This window comes from Helianthus annuus, chromosome 9 (assembly GCF_002127325.2).
Source record: "Helianthus annuus cultivar XRQ/B chromosome 9, HanXRQr2.0-SUNRISE, whole genome shotgun sequence".
NCBI classification, from domain to species: domain Eukaryota; kingdom Viridiplantae; phylum Streptophyta; class Magnoliopsida; order Asterales; family Asteraceae; genus Helianthus; species Helianthus annuus.
In genome coordinates this window covers 111,950,998-111,962,792 of record NC_035441.2, presented here as the reverse complement: position 1 = coordinate 111,962,792, position 11,795 = coordinate 111,950,998, and the positions used below count along the sequence as shown (strand labels likewise).

Sequence of the window (11,795 nt, the reverse complement as noted above, 5' to 3'; positions counted from 1 at the left end):
GTTTAATTTAGGAATTTCAAGTTGTAAAAAGGTTATATTTTTACAAATTTACAACCGACAGCGTCGTGATAAAAAGAACCAACATAAGAAAATTATGAAACGGCATGACAAGTCTAGTTAAAATTCGATTATATATACTTGATCACATAAAAACCCATTCCCACAAAAAGTGAGTTTTGAGCCTTTATTGAGCATACAAATACATATCTTTAAACTAAATGCTCATTTTTCGTTTCTTGTGTGAATAGCCGCTTGGTTCTTACGACTCTAGAACTTGCCACGACGATACATTCCCGGTCCTTACCAACTTAAACCCGAGTAAGTAAATGATGGAGGCATTAGGACTAATCCTTTTTATTTCTACACCATTATTTTTCTTTTTTTTTACCACCTACCCAAAATCCCCCTAGTTAACCCCTTTGAGCTTAAATCTTTTCATTTCTTAACCCAAAACAAACACCCTTTTCACCTACCTAAACCCTTTTTCATTTTAAACCCTTTTATTTTAGTAACAAAGCTCGGTTTTTCTTATGACTTGCTTACGAAAAAAAATTGATGAAGCCAAAAGAAATAAACAAACAAGTTTATCAAAAAGAACTTTGTTTGAAAGAAATGCTTCATCAAAATAAAAAGTTATGAAAAATAAAAAGTCTTCCGAAAACCGATGCTTTTTACGCCTTTCGCCCTTTTACTAACCACTAACCCAACCACCTACCTTTAACCCAAGCCTAACCCTTCACCCAAAAAGTCCTCTTGATATTTACAAAGGTATATAGTTAAAAAGGAGGAGGATTGATTGCTTGGCAAGCCTATGATAGGAGTAAGTTCCATGTCGCTCTCGAGTGATTCACTAAAATACACCTTCGATCGAGTGTCGAGTGATCCCCCGTGAGGTATGTGAACTTGTATATAAATGAAATTTTAAAAAGGCATGTTATGCGCTAATAAGTAATTTATCTTATGTAATGTTTTAAATAAATCATGATGAATAGGATTGTAAATAAATAAAAATAAAACTTAATAAAAAATCTTGGAAATCCCGACACTCTATGACAAGCCCAAAAAACCTTCTCTTCTACCCATTCCACTTGGGAGTGTAAAGCCACATTATAAAGAGTTTTGCTTGAGGACAGACAAAGATTCAAGTGTGGGGGTATTTGATGTGCACAAAATACAACATATAAATTACATCAATTGTGTCATAAAACTAATCCTTTTTTAGTACTAATGTTGGAAAAAAGTGTGTTTTTGTCTTCCTTTTGTATTTTCAGGATTAAATGAGCTCAAATGAACAAAAGAAGCAAAAAGGCAGCTAAATCTAACATAAATACAAGAAAAGGAACAAACGTGGCATGCCTGACCTCCCGACAGCATCTTCCCAAGCAAAAACAAGAGAACAGAAGGCTGAACACGCCCCGTGCTCAGTGAGCACGGGGGCGTGCCTAAATGTCTGCAGAAAAGACAAAGTTGTAGAAGCTTCTATCACCCACCACGGGGGCGTGCCTACCGGACACGGGGCCGTGGTCAACTCTAAGATTCGCAGAATCTAGGGAAATCTTGATAGTACAGATACGCTTCTGCACACGGGGTCGTGCCCAGCGGACATGGGGGCGTGGTCAACTAATGCAGACAAACTGTATTTAATGAAGAAAGAGAAGGAGGATGGACACGGGGTCGTGCCCGAGCTGCTGTTCAGGCTATAAATAGGGGTGCTTGGCTCATTTGCAAACCATCCCTTGGCACACCACCTCTCTCACACTTCACCCACCCACTAACCACCATCATCCATCATCCATCATAGAGTGTGTGAGTCGTCTCGAGATCCAAGATTGATCATAAGAGTTCTTGACAATCAAAGGCCATGTTTGCCTAAGTCTCTTACATCACTTGGTGAAGACAAGTTTCTAGTGTAATACATTTTATTTTTAATCTTTTCGCACTTTTTACTTGGTTATGTATTAATGACTTTAATAACTAGTTTTTATGTTGAAGGTGATTCTTCCTTATCGTTTGTCTGTGGTGTCTTGGCATTATTTTACTGTCTATATAAAATAAAAGATTTTCACCATTCATATCTCCACGGTCTATATGGAGATATGTTGGCTACCTGGTCGGGAGTTAAGGGAACGGTTTGGTAAGAGTCTTGCCTTGTTCAGTGTATAGATCCTACAAGGACCTGGGTCAAATTTAGTAGGACCTCCTTCAATACCCACCGGTATTTGATGGCGGGGGTCCAAACTCTTTGATCCCATCATATGTAAGCTACTATTAAAACTTTAACCCAGCTACTTAGGACTGTATCCCTGCTGACTCAGACTACTTAGCCGAGGGTAACGTCTCCTTGTAGGATCTATACACTGAACAAGGCAAGACTCTTACCAAACCGTTCCCTTAAGTAGGACCTCCTTCAATACCCACCGGTATTGGATGGCGGGGGTCCAAACTCTTTGATCCCCTCATATGTAAGCTACTATTAAAACTTTAACCCGGCTACTTAGGACTGTATCCCTGCTGACTCAGACTACATAGCCGAGGGTAACGTCACCTTCAAAAGAGGGGCCTACCACATTATGCATTAATAACTTAATTAATTATCTTTCAATAATCCGACCCTTTAGAATTGTATCCTTGCTGACTCAAACTACTGGGTTGAGGGTAACGTCACCTTCAAAAGAAGGGGCTACTACAATAACTAAGATAATCTCTTTAAAAGTGCAAAAGTGCGGAAATACTCAAAGGTTACACTACACACGAGTCGGATCCAAGTGATTCATCTTGTCTCTCTGTTTTATTTTTATTTTATTTTTCAGCATTTTAGTTAGTTTTATTTTTCTAGTTTAAAAACCTTTTTCTAACTTTTGATTTGATTAGATGTTGAGGATAAACTGGTACTAAAAGCTCTTATTTCCTTGGACGACCTCGGTATCTTACCAACACTATACTACGCTCACGATGGTGTACTTTCCCATATGTGTGTTTAGTGTCAGTAAATATCGTGTTTTATAAATTTAAAATTTGGCTAAAAAGTGTAAAAGGGCTTAAAATATACATAAAAAATATAGCACATTTCATGCACATCATGTTTCTAGATCTGTAAGCACCCTACTGACATAGTTAATTAGAGTCTGAACTCCATCTCTCTCCACCAACAATACCGACCCAACTGCCTTGTCCGAAGAAGACAAGTATAGAATGAGTGGCAATTTTTCAAACGGCGCGGTTAGGGTAGGGAGCTTAATCAAACACTCTTTCATTTGCTGGAAGGCAGCTTCTGCTTCTGGCGTCCATTTGAATTCTTGCTTCTTCACGCAGTTGCGCAAAGTACTGATAAAAGGCTACGACTTTGCAACGTGATTTAATAGAAATCAATTAAGCGCGGCTAGGCGGCCGGCTAATCTTTGCATTTCCTTGATCGTGCGCGGAGACGGCACCCGCTCTATGGCTTGAACCTTTTCAGGATTAACTTTGAATCCACCATTTGTAACCACGAAGCCCAAGAACTTGCCTTCCTCCATACCAAAAGAACATTTTGCTAGGTTCAGCTTCATGTTCACGCTTCTCAGAGAGTTGAATGTCTTCTCTATATCTTTTAACATTTGGTCCTCCTCGGGGCTCTTGATCACAAGATCATCAATGTAAACCTCGATATGCTTCCCGATATCTTCAGCAAAAATCGTATCTATCAATCGCTGGTAGGTTGCGCCAGCATTCTTGAGCCCAAAGGGCATTTTTGTATAACAGAAAATTCCGATATCGGTGCGGAACGCTGTCTTGTCTTCATCTTCCAGCGCCATGTGGACTTGATGATACCCTTTGTAGCAATCTAAAAAACACTTCCACCTGTATGGTGCGAGAGAGTCTATCTTCTTGTCAATCTCAGGCAGCGAATAACAATCCTTGGGACATGCCTTATTGAGATCAGTGTAATCCACACATATGCGCAATCCTCCATAAGACTTCTCGACCATGACAGGGTTTGCGACCCAGCTTTGATAGCGCACCTCCCTCAGAATTCCTGCCTTTAGTAGCTCACAAACTTGCTCATTCATAGCTTTTGTCCTATCCGCCCCTAGGCTGCGCCTTCTTTGCACTTTTGGCTCGACGGAGGGATAAGTGTTCAGACAATGTTCAGTGACGTCGTGCGGGATACCGGTCATGTCGGCTGGAGTCCAGGCGAAAATGTCCATGTTCCTGAACAATAACTGTTTGAGGTACGTCCTGATATTTGGTGAGATTTCATGGCCTATCGTCACCGTTTGCTCTAGGTACTTGCGATTCAAGACCCATTTTTCTGGCTCGGTTGTTGAAATTTTTGGCGCTTTGACTGGGCACGCGTCCTCAGCTGCCATCACCTCTTTCTTTGCATAGATAATCGCCACCCCCGTCTCTGTTGGGAAGCCAATGGCTGAATGGGGTGTGGAGGTTACCATGTTCATTTCTCCTTGAGTTTCTCGACCAATCAAAACATCATGCCTTGATTTGACTGGCATCACCATGAAGTTCACATTTGTGGTTCTTGAATGTTTCCCATCAGATAGCGTGATGGGAAAACTGAGCTGTCCCGGTGGGAAGACCATCTCATTGCAGAATCCTGAAAGAGGATAATCGACAGGCTCAAGGCGCGCTTTATCTTCATCATCGAACTGATTGAAGCATTGTTCATAAATAATATCAGTTGTACTCCCGGGATCGATGAAGATGTATTCTGTTTCTTGTGACCTATAATTCCGGTAATGACAACGGGCGCGTGGCGCGTGGTCCCCCGCGCACTACCGGGAAGATGACCTGCTGTTCTTGCCATGTTGGTTCGAATGGGCGCTTGCCCTTGTCTCTCGCACTGTATCTTGGTCCGTTGACCATGTGCGTCTCTAAGCATCTAACCTTCTTCTGGTTTCCATCATCATTCCTCTGAACTTGGCGCATCTCCTTGCACACGTTCTTGACCAGGTGGCTTAACTTTCCAATTTTCAGCGCTTTTTCAATTTCTTGCCTTAGGCTGATACAGTCATCCTTCAGGTGACCTGTATCTTTGTGAAAATCGCAGTACAGATTCGGGTCTTGGCCCTTCTTGTTCGTCATAGGCTTTGGTGCCTTGAAGTCATGGTTCTCCGTCATGAGCACCTCCTTTGGTGTCTTAATGAGCGGAGTCCAGTGCTTTTCTCGATTCTCGTTCCTGACTGCTTTTTGATAACCAATGCGATCGATCGTGTCTCGCACGTCTTCTCTAAAGCGAGGCCTTTCATCATAACCGCTGGACTGGTTAGCTTTCCATCCAGGGTTCTTGTTTTTGTTGCGCCTGTTGTTATCGCGCGAGCTTCCCTTGGAAAAACGATCTTCAGTGTAAGAATTCTTGGTACCAGCCAGTGACTCTTCAGTTTGCGCTACTACCTTCGCAGCTTCCATGAGTTTGTCCCACTTCTTGGGCATATCGTCTTTTCCTGTGATAGTCCTGATGAGGCTATCACAACGAATAGCTTTCTTGAAGTGAGCGCGCATCAATTGCTCGTTTACACCACCAATCTCTAAACACTCCTGGTTGAAGCGAGTGATGAAATCTTCTAGCCCCTCGTTGTCTCTGCGCCAGATGTCTGTTACCTCAGCTGTGTCGCGCTGGTAACGTCTTTGCTGGCTGAAATGATTGACAAATTGGGTTCTGAAGTCGACCCATGATGTGATCTTTCCAGGCGGGAGGCTATCGAACTAGGCGCGAGCAGCCCCTGTGAAAGTCTGGATAAACAGATGGCACCACATTGGCATGTTCCATCCTCCCATATGTAACACCCCAAAAACAAGTTTGATAGTCAAACCACATTAATATTAATGAACGGGTAAAATACCGTTAGTGGAAAAATTAACCAGGTGAATATTAGGATTTAAACAAATAATCCTAATATTAATTAAAAGGAGAATAAATGCTTTAAAAAAGAAGTAAGTTTATAAGAAGCCCGAGTTAACGGAAGTTAAAATAAAACGGGTTATAACTCTCGGGACCCACTAAGTAACTAGGAATATCAACCTAGTTAGTTAACTGTTTTAAAATAATGAAGGAACTGGATATAGTAACCTTTTTATAACTTTTAGAAACTAGAGGGACTAAAAGGGTTAAGTGAGAAAATAATTATTATTAAAACAAAAATTAAAAACCCAAAACACACACTTGGTGTGTGTTCTGGTCGTAGATTACACAGGGGGCGAACAAGCTTTCTTCAACCAAACCCTAACTAGCTAAAAATCAAGCAATTGGACGGCCAAATCAGTCTCAAATCGAAATCCAAGCTTATTTTAGTGATCACCTAAGCGAAGGGATCACAAGGTATGTTAAATTTCATCTTTTGGTTACATCTTAGAATTTTGATGAACATGAAAAATCAAAATCTGAACTTGATTCATTGATATTTAGATGAAATTAGTAATGAAAACATGTCTAGGAGTAAACCCTAATCAATAACTTGTTGAATTAGTGATGAAAATTATGAAATTGATAATTACCCATACATGCGTTAAGTGGGTGTTGTAATTATGTGATGGACACTGAATTTCAATGTTGAAATAGTGTAGAATTGATGTTATGATACAAGTCTTGGTATTGATTATGAATGCTAGAAATAAGGGTTTGATTTAATGATTGAAACTTGGTTAAAAAGATTAGCAATGAACTAAATAAGAGGTATAGAAATCGTGCCCGCTAGGTGCTTGTTAAAAATACCTAAACAAATGTTTATATGTTGAAATTTTGAAAGAAACAAGTAATTGGCTAATTTGACTAATTTCGTGTGATATGGAATATTACGGGTTTTAAATATGATGGTGTATGAGAATCACCAAATAGAACTTGCATATATGTTAATTTTAGTTGTAGTTCTTAATTTGACAAAGATGAAGTTAAGAAGATGGTAAAATTAGGATTCATATGATGACTTCTTGAAATAGATGATGTTTTTGACATCTCTTAGCCTACAATCACTGTGTTATAGGTTTCTAACCATTACCAAGAGTTTAATAAGGGTTATAGTCATGGAAATGGGTTGCATTTGATGGTTTGGGTCGAATTTGAAAGGACCCTAAACATGATTTCCGTAGCTTTTTATATGGATTTTGAGTAATCTTAAAAAAATCATATAAAATCAACCGTTTATCCGATTTGGGTGTTCTATACCTTTTCGGAAAGCTTATGAAGTAAATATTTACTGTTTTCAATCATAAGAAACAAATGTGGTTGTTAAATAGGTCAAAAATGTGAATTAAAACAGCTGTTCAGAAAACTTAAAAGCTGATTGAAAAATGAAAATATAGTTATTGTGCTGATTTTATAAAAATCATATAAAATCATAGAAAATTCGTTAGAAGGTGTACCTTAAATTCTTGCGAAGGTATTGAAGTTTTCTACGATCCATTTTTGAACATGTTAATCTAGTTCGGACTTTAAATGGGTCATAATGGTCGATTACAGCAGCTGAATAGAAAATCGCTGCACATTAATAATGTTATTATTAATCTAGAAAAAGACATATCATTGTGTATACTTGTTTAGTCATTAAGTATTTATTGTTAGGAACAAATAACACTTTATATGACATGCTTAAAGTGTTCAAAATCACTTACTAACTAGTTTGTATAAGTAACTTGACTAATGGGTCAAACGGCTAGTGAATTGAAAGAATTATGGAAAAAAAATAGTTGTTGAATAAATAACATAATTTGATGAATAAGTGTGTGAATCCATAAGGTGTGATGGTCATGTTAATGGTTGACTAATCTAATCTTGTTGTGGATATGATATGGTAGTTTGACTCTGACAAGCTTGGTAGGAGCTTGGAAATGAACGGGTCAAATGGATACAAGTTCAAGTATGAAGCTCGCAAGGATGCAAGGTAAGTAAAGCTTACACCCAATTTAAGTGTACGTGTTTATTTTATAGGTGATAAATATGACAATGGATTATGTTTAAAAAAATGGGTTCCGACATGAACCGAAATGAGTCGGAATAAATAAAAACGATCAAAACCATGGTTAATGGTAAAAAGAGGCAAAATGGTAATTTAGTCATGAATTGACTAAGAATTTATAAGTTTTCTTAAAGTTACCTAATAGCGTAACTAGAAATGGGAAAAAGGGGTAAAAAGGGTAATTTAGTCACGTGATGACTAAATATAAGTTGAGATTAAATGGATACCCATGGCGTAAGCCGAAATGGGTTAAATATGTAAGAAAAAGGAAATTTTGTGGTAAAATCCGGAATGGGTAGTTAAAAACCATGCTTTGAAACAAATGCGAATGTTTGGTCATATAGGCCAAATGGGTCAAATGGTGGTGATAACACCGTTTGACAATATTGACTAACGTTGGTTGTTAAGTCGTATGTTCACAGGAGTGAACCGGAAGTGGATAATTGCGTCGCTATAAAGTAGCGGCTAATAAAAGCAAGGTATAAAACGAGTTTATATGTTGACCCGAGCCAGGTACGCATAAACAAGCTTTTAGTTAAACATGCGATTCTTGGTCAATTAATTAGCGAAAGTCCTTCATTGTAAAATGAAGGATTAAAATTGACCAAAAAGCCCTCGTTGGGTAAACCGGGCAAACGAACCCTAGAGATTGTTTAGGAACTTGTATTATGATTATGTAACCCTTTTGATACGTATAAGAATATAGGCATAAACTTTCGTGGGTCAAATGCCTAAGAATAGGTCTTTTTAGTAAAATGACTAACCGAAAAGTAATACTCGGTTTATTGTATTAATTCACCACAAAAATAGTTGTGGTGAAACATAAGTAGACATGTTAAATGTAAAAATGTGAAGTACGAAAAGAGATGAGTGAAATTGATGCTTAAATGCATAAAAACCGTTAAATGGGTCAAAATAAAGCAAGTGATTAAGATTGGCTAAGTGTTGGAAAATTTCAAAATAAACCGGTGAATGTAAACACGAATACAAACCTTGTAATGGAAGCGAAAAAGCTAATTTTTGGCAAGCCCGGAATGGGTAAAAACGATAAGCAATGAATATTGTTAATAAACTTGTAGTATGATGTTAAAAGTAACGGGTCAAATAATCACACAAAGGATTTTTAAGTCGTTTGCTTATAAATCAGATTTTTATGCAAATCGAGGTGATAAACGGATTCGTAATTTAATTACGGAAACGTGGAAAAAAAAAAGAATTACGCGAAACGGACTTGTAGATAAAAAGTTATGGAACTTGTTTATACTTGCTTTTAAGTTATCAAAACTAACCTTTAAGTTGGTTTTTGATGTTAGGTGAATGTAGCTACCATCCGGGTGTCGATCAAGCAATGAAGTGAACCGAACACTATGCAGTTACAAGCTTCCGCACATAGTTTCGTCGTTATTTTTAAACGGCGAACTCAATTACATTACGTTGTATTGTTCTTTAATCGTAAAAGTTTTAATAAACCCGCATTTTTCAATATATGTGTATCCATAATTACATATTTATTTTCGTAAACCATACGGAAACTGTTAAATAATAGCAAGGGTCTTACAAGTTGGTAATCAGAGCTCAAGGTTAAAAGAATAAAGTGTTCGGTTCGAGGCTTGATCGCAAATCCGGTAAGTAGATGTATATAGTAATGGTTTAGTATGATTAAAGTGTTGTAATAACACATAGGATTATCGTGTAATACACGTTACACCAATTAAATCGATCAAGGATCGATATAGTTAACGAAATTACGTGCGTTGACACGTATAGTAGAAAAGCCCTGTATTATGATACAGGCATTTATTGAAGTCGACATTACTAATCCTTGTAAATGTTTTAATTAAAGGATACTCACATCTGAGGATGGCGAGAGTGTAACAAATTTCGGATATGACGGAGAAACGGTCCGAGTATGACAAGCAGAGTATGCTCGCCAAGGAAAAAAAATCGCGTAACAATCGCGAACAAGGTTAACGGCAAGGAAAGCCCGCCGGGGCAAGCATTTCTAGGTGCACGTTTTACATTTAATCACACAAATAGTAATATGCAACAAACACGTAGAGAATGACGGTTGCATATGTAGGATAAAACTTGGAAAAACCGAATAGGATATCTATTTAGAATGATGTTTCCAAGAAAAATCAAATAGAAACATGTGTTATTCACGATTGTGAATAACGAGACAATAATAGAGTTAGTTTATGTGGAAACTTGGACGGGAGTAATTATCCAAGTGAATAATTCTCAATATTATACTATTGAGAAAAGTAGCGATCACATTAACGGATGTGTTTACGTAATAGTTTGATAAAAAAAAAAAGAAAACATTCTATATGTTAAAGGGCAAAACAAGTAAAACTAATGATTGTCGTTTATCAATTAAATAAAGTTTTACGGAATGAAATCAAAGAAATAGAAATAAATAGAGGCGTTACTAACATAGGGCGTGATGTGAAAATTATAAAAAGGTCATGCGTGTCATGTGTTGACCGCTTACTCTGGCCAAGTAAGTAGTGAACACATAATACCATGAACTTCATATGATGGACACATTTACGTCCGATGTAATAAGGACGGGGTGAATGGGACAATTTAAAAAAAAGTACCCAAATGAATAAAATAAGCAAAATGTTTGATAATAAACGTAAACGCAAGTCGGATGACGGAAGCGTATTACGTTAGAATAACGAGCCCGAGAGAAGGGACAAGGATCAAAGTAAATGAAAATACAGACCGATTAATAGGAATGCTAAGGCATAGGGATAAAAGTTTGACTGTCGCAAGTGATGAAATTCACACGGACAAGTTAGACGAATTAAATAAAGAATAAAGAACTTGATTGAATAAAAGTGATGAATTTCGCTAAGACAACCAAATAAATTAAAACGAAGTCTTAATACATACCGGGATGGTTGCCTTGATAGCGACTTCGGTAAAATACCCGATAGATAGGTAGGATTTTGAAAGTATGCGTAAACCAACGGATGGGAACGCGAAATAGAAAGTCAAAAGACTCGGATTATGAGTCATGACTAAAAGACGATGAGAAATTGCAAACATAAATTTTGATAACTATGTTCAACTATTTTAAAGTTGAACAGGTCGAATAAAGGATGAAGTTTGACGTTCATAAGTGATGAAATCTCACACGAATAAGTCAAACGGGATAAATAAAGTATAAAAACTTGGTAGTACAAGTATGCGCAAACCGAATGATGGAAGCACGAAATATTAATGAACCCATGTGATGGGTCGTAAAGAAGTATAGGTATGAACCGGGTAACGGTAAGTGTAGGACAAACCGACATGTAAATGACATTAGAAGTCATAAAGTCGGAAAGATAATTCAAAAGAAAACAAATGTAGCCTTAGACTACGGTCAAGGAAAAAATGAAATACAAAAGCAAAAATAAATGATTCTAAACATAAAAAGGGTACCTTGACGCCATAGATATATATACAATTGAATAAAGACTCGAATAAAAGATGATCTACGGGATCATCATAACCTATGGGATTATAAGTAATGTTAAGGTCTATGGGACCAAAAAGACCTTCGGGTCACAAATAGAAAGAAACGAATTGTCGGGGTCTCACCTTAAAAAAGGTAAAAAGGTGAAAATCTAAATAAATAGCCTACAAGGCTAAGTGAAAGAATCAACGGGTCATTTGGGTTAAGCGTAGGAACTAGTTATGATTCCCAACATCAAATAATAATGGAAAGGAATAAATCCTCAGACATAAATTCTTAAATACAAGTAAACACGTATAAGGCCGGAGATGGCAATATGATATACCCAGGTGATGGGGTATAAGGTAACCGTGACTAATAAGTCTAACCGCCAAATTAAA

At 37.5% G+C, this 11,795-nt stretch overlaps 1 long non-coding RNA gene across 1 annotated transcript; it reads left to right on the top strand.

Moving 5' to 3' along the window:
* Window positions 1-6,103: 6,103 nt before the first annotated feature.
* On the top strand, window positions 6,104-9,414 carry LOC110874524. The gene is made up of 4 exons (XR_002556020.2): window positions 6,104-6,313; window positions 7,786-7,871; window positions 8,369-8,459; window positions 9,260-9,414. It is a non-coding gene; the product is annotated as an uncharacterized LOC110874524 (long non-coding RNA).
* The last annotated feature ends 2,381 nt before the right edge of the window (window positions 9,415-11,795 follow it).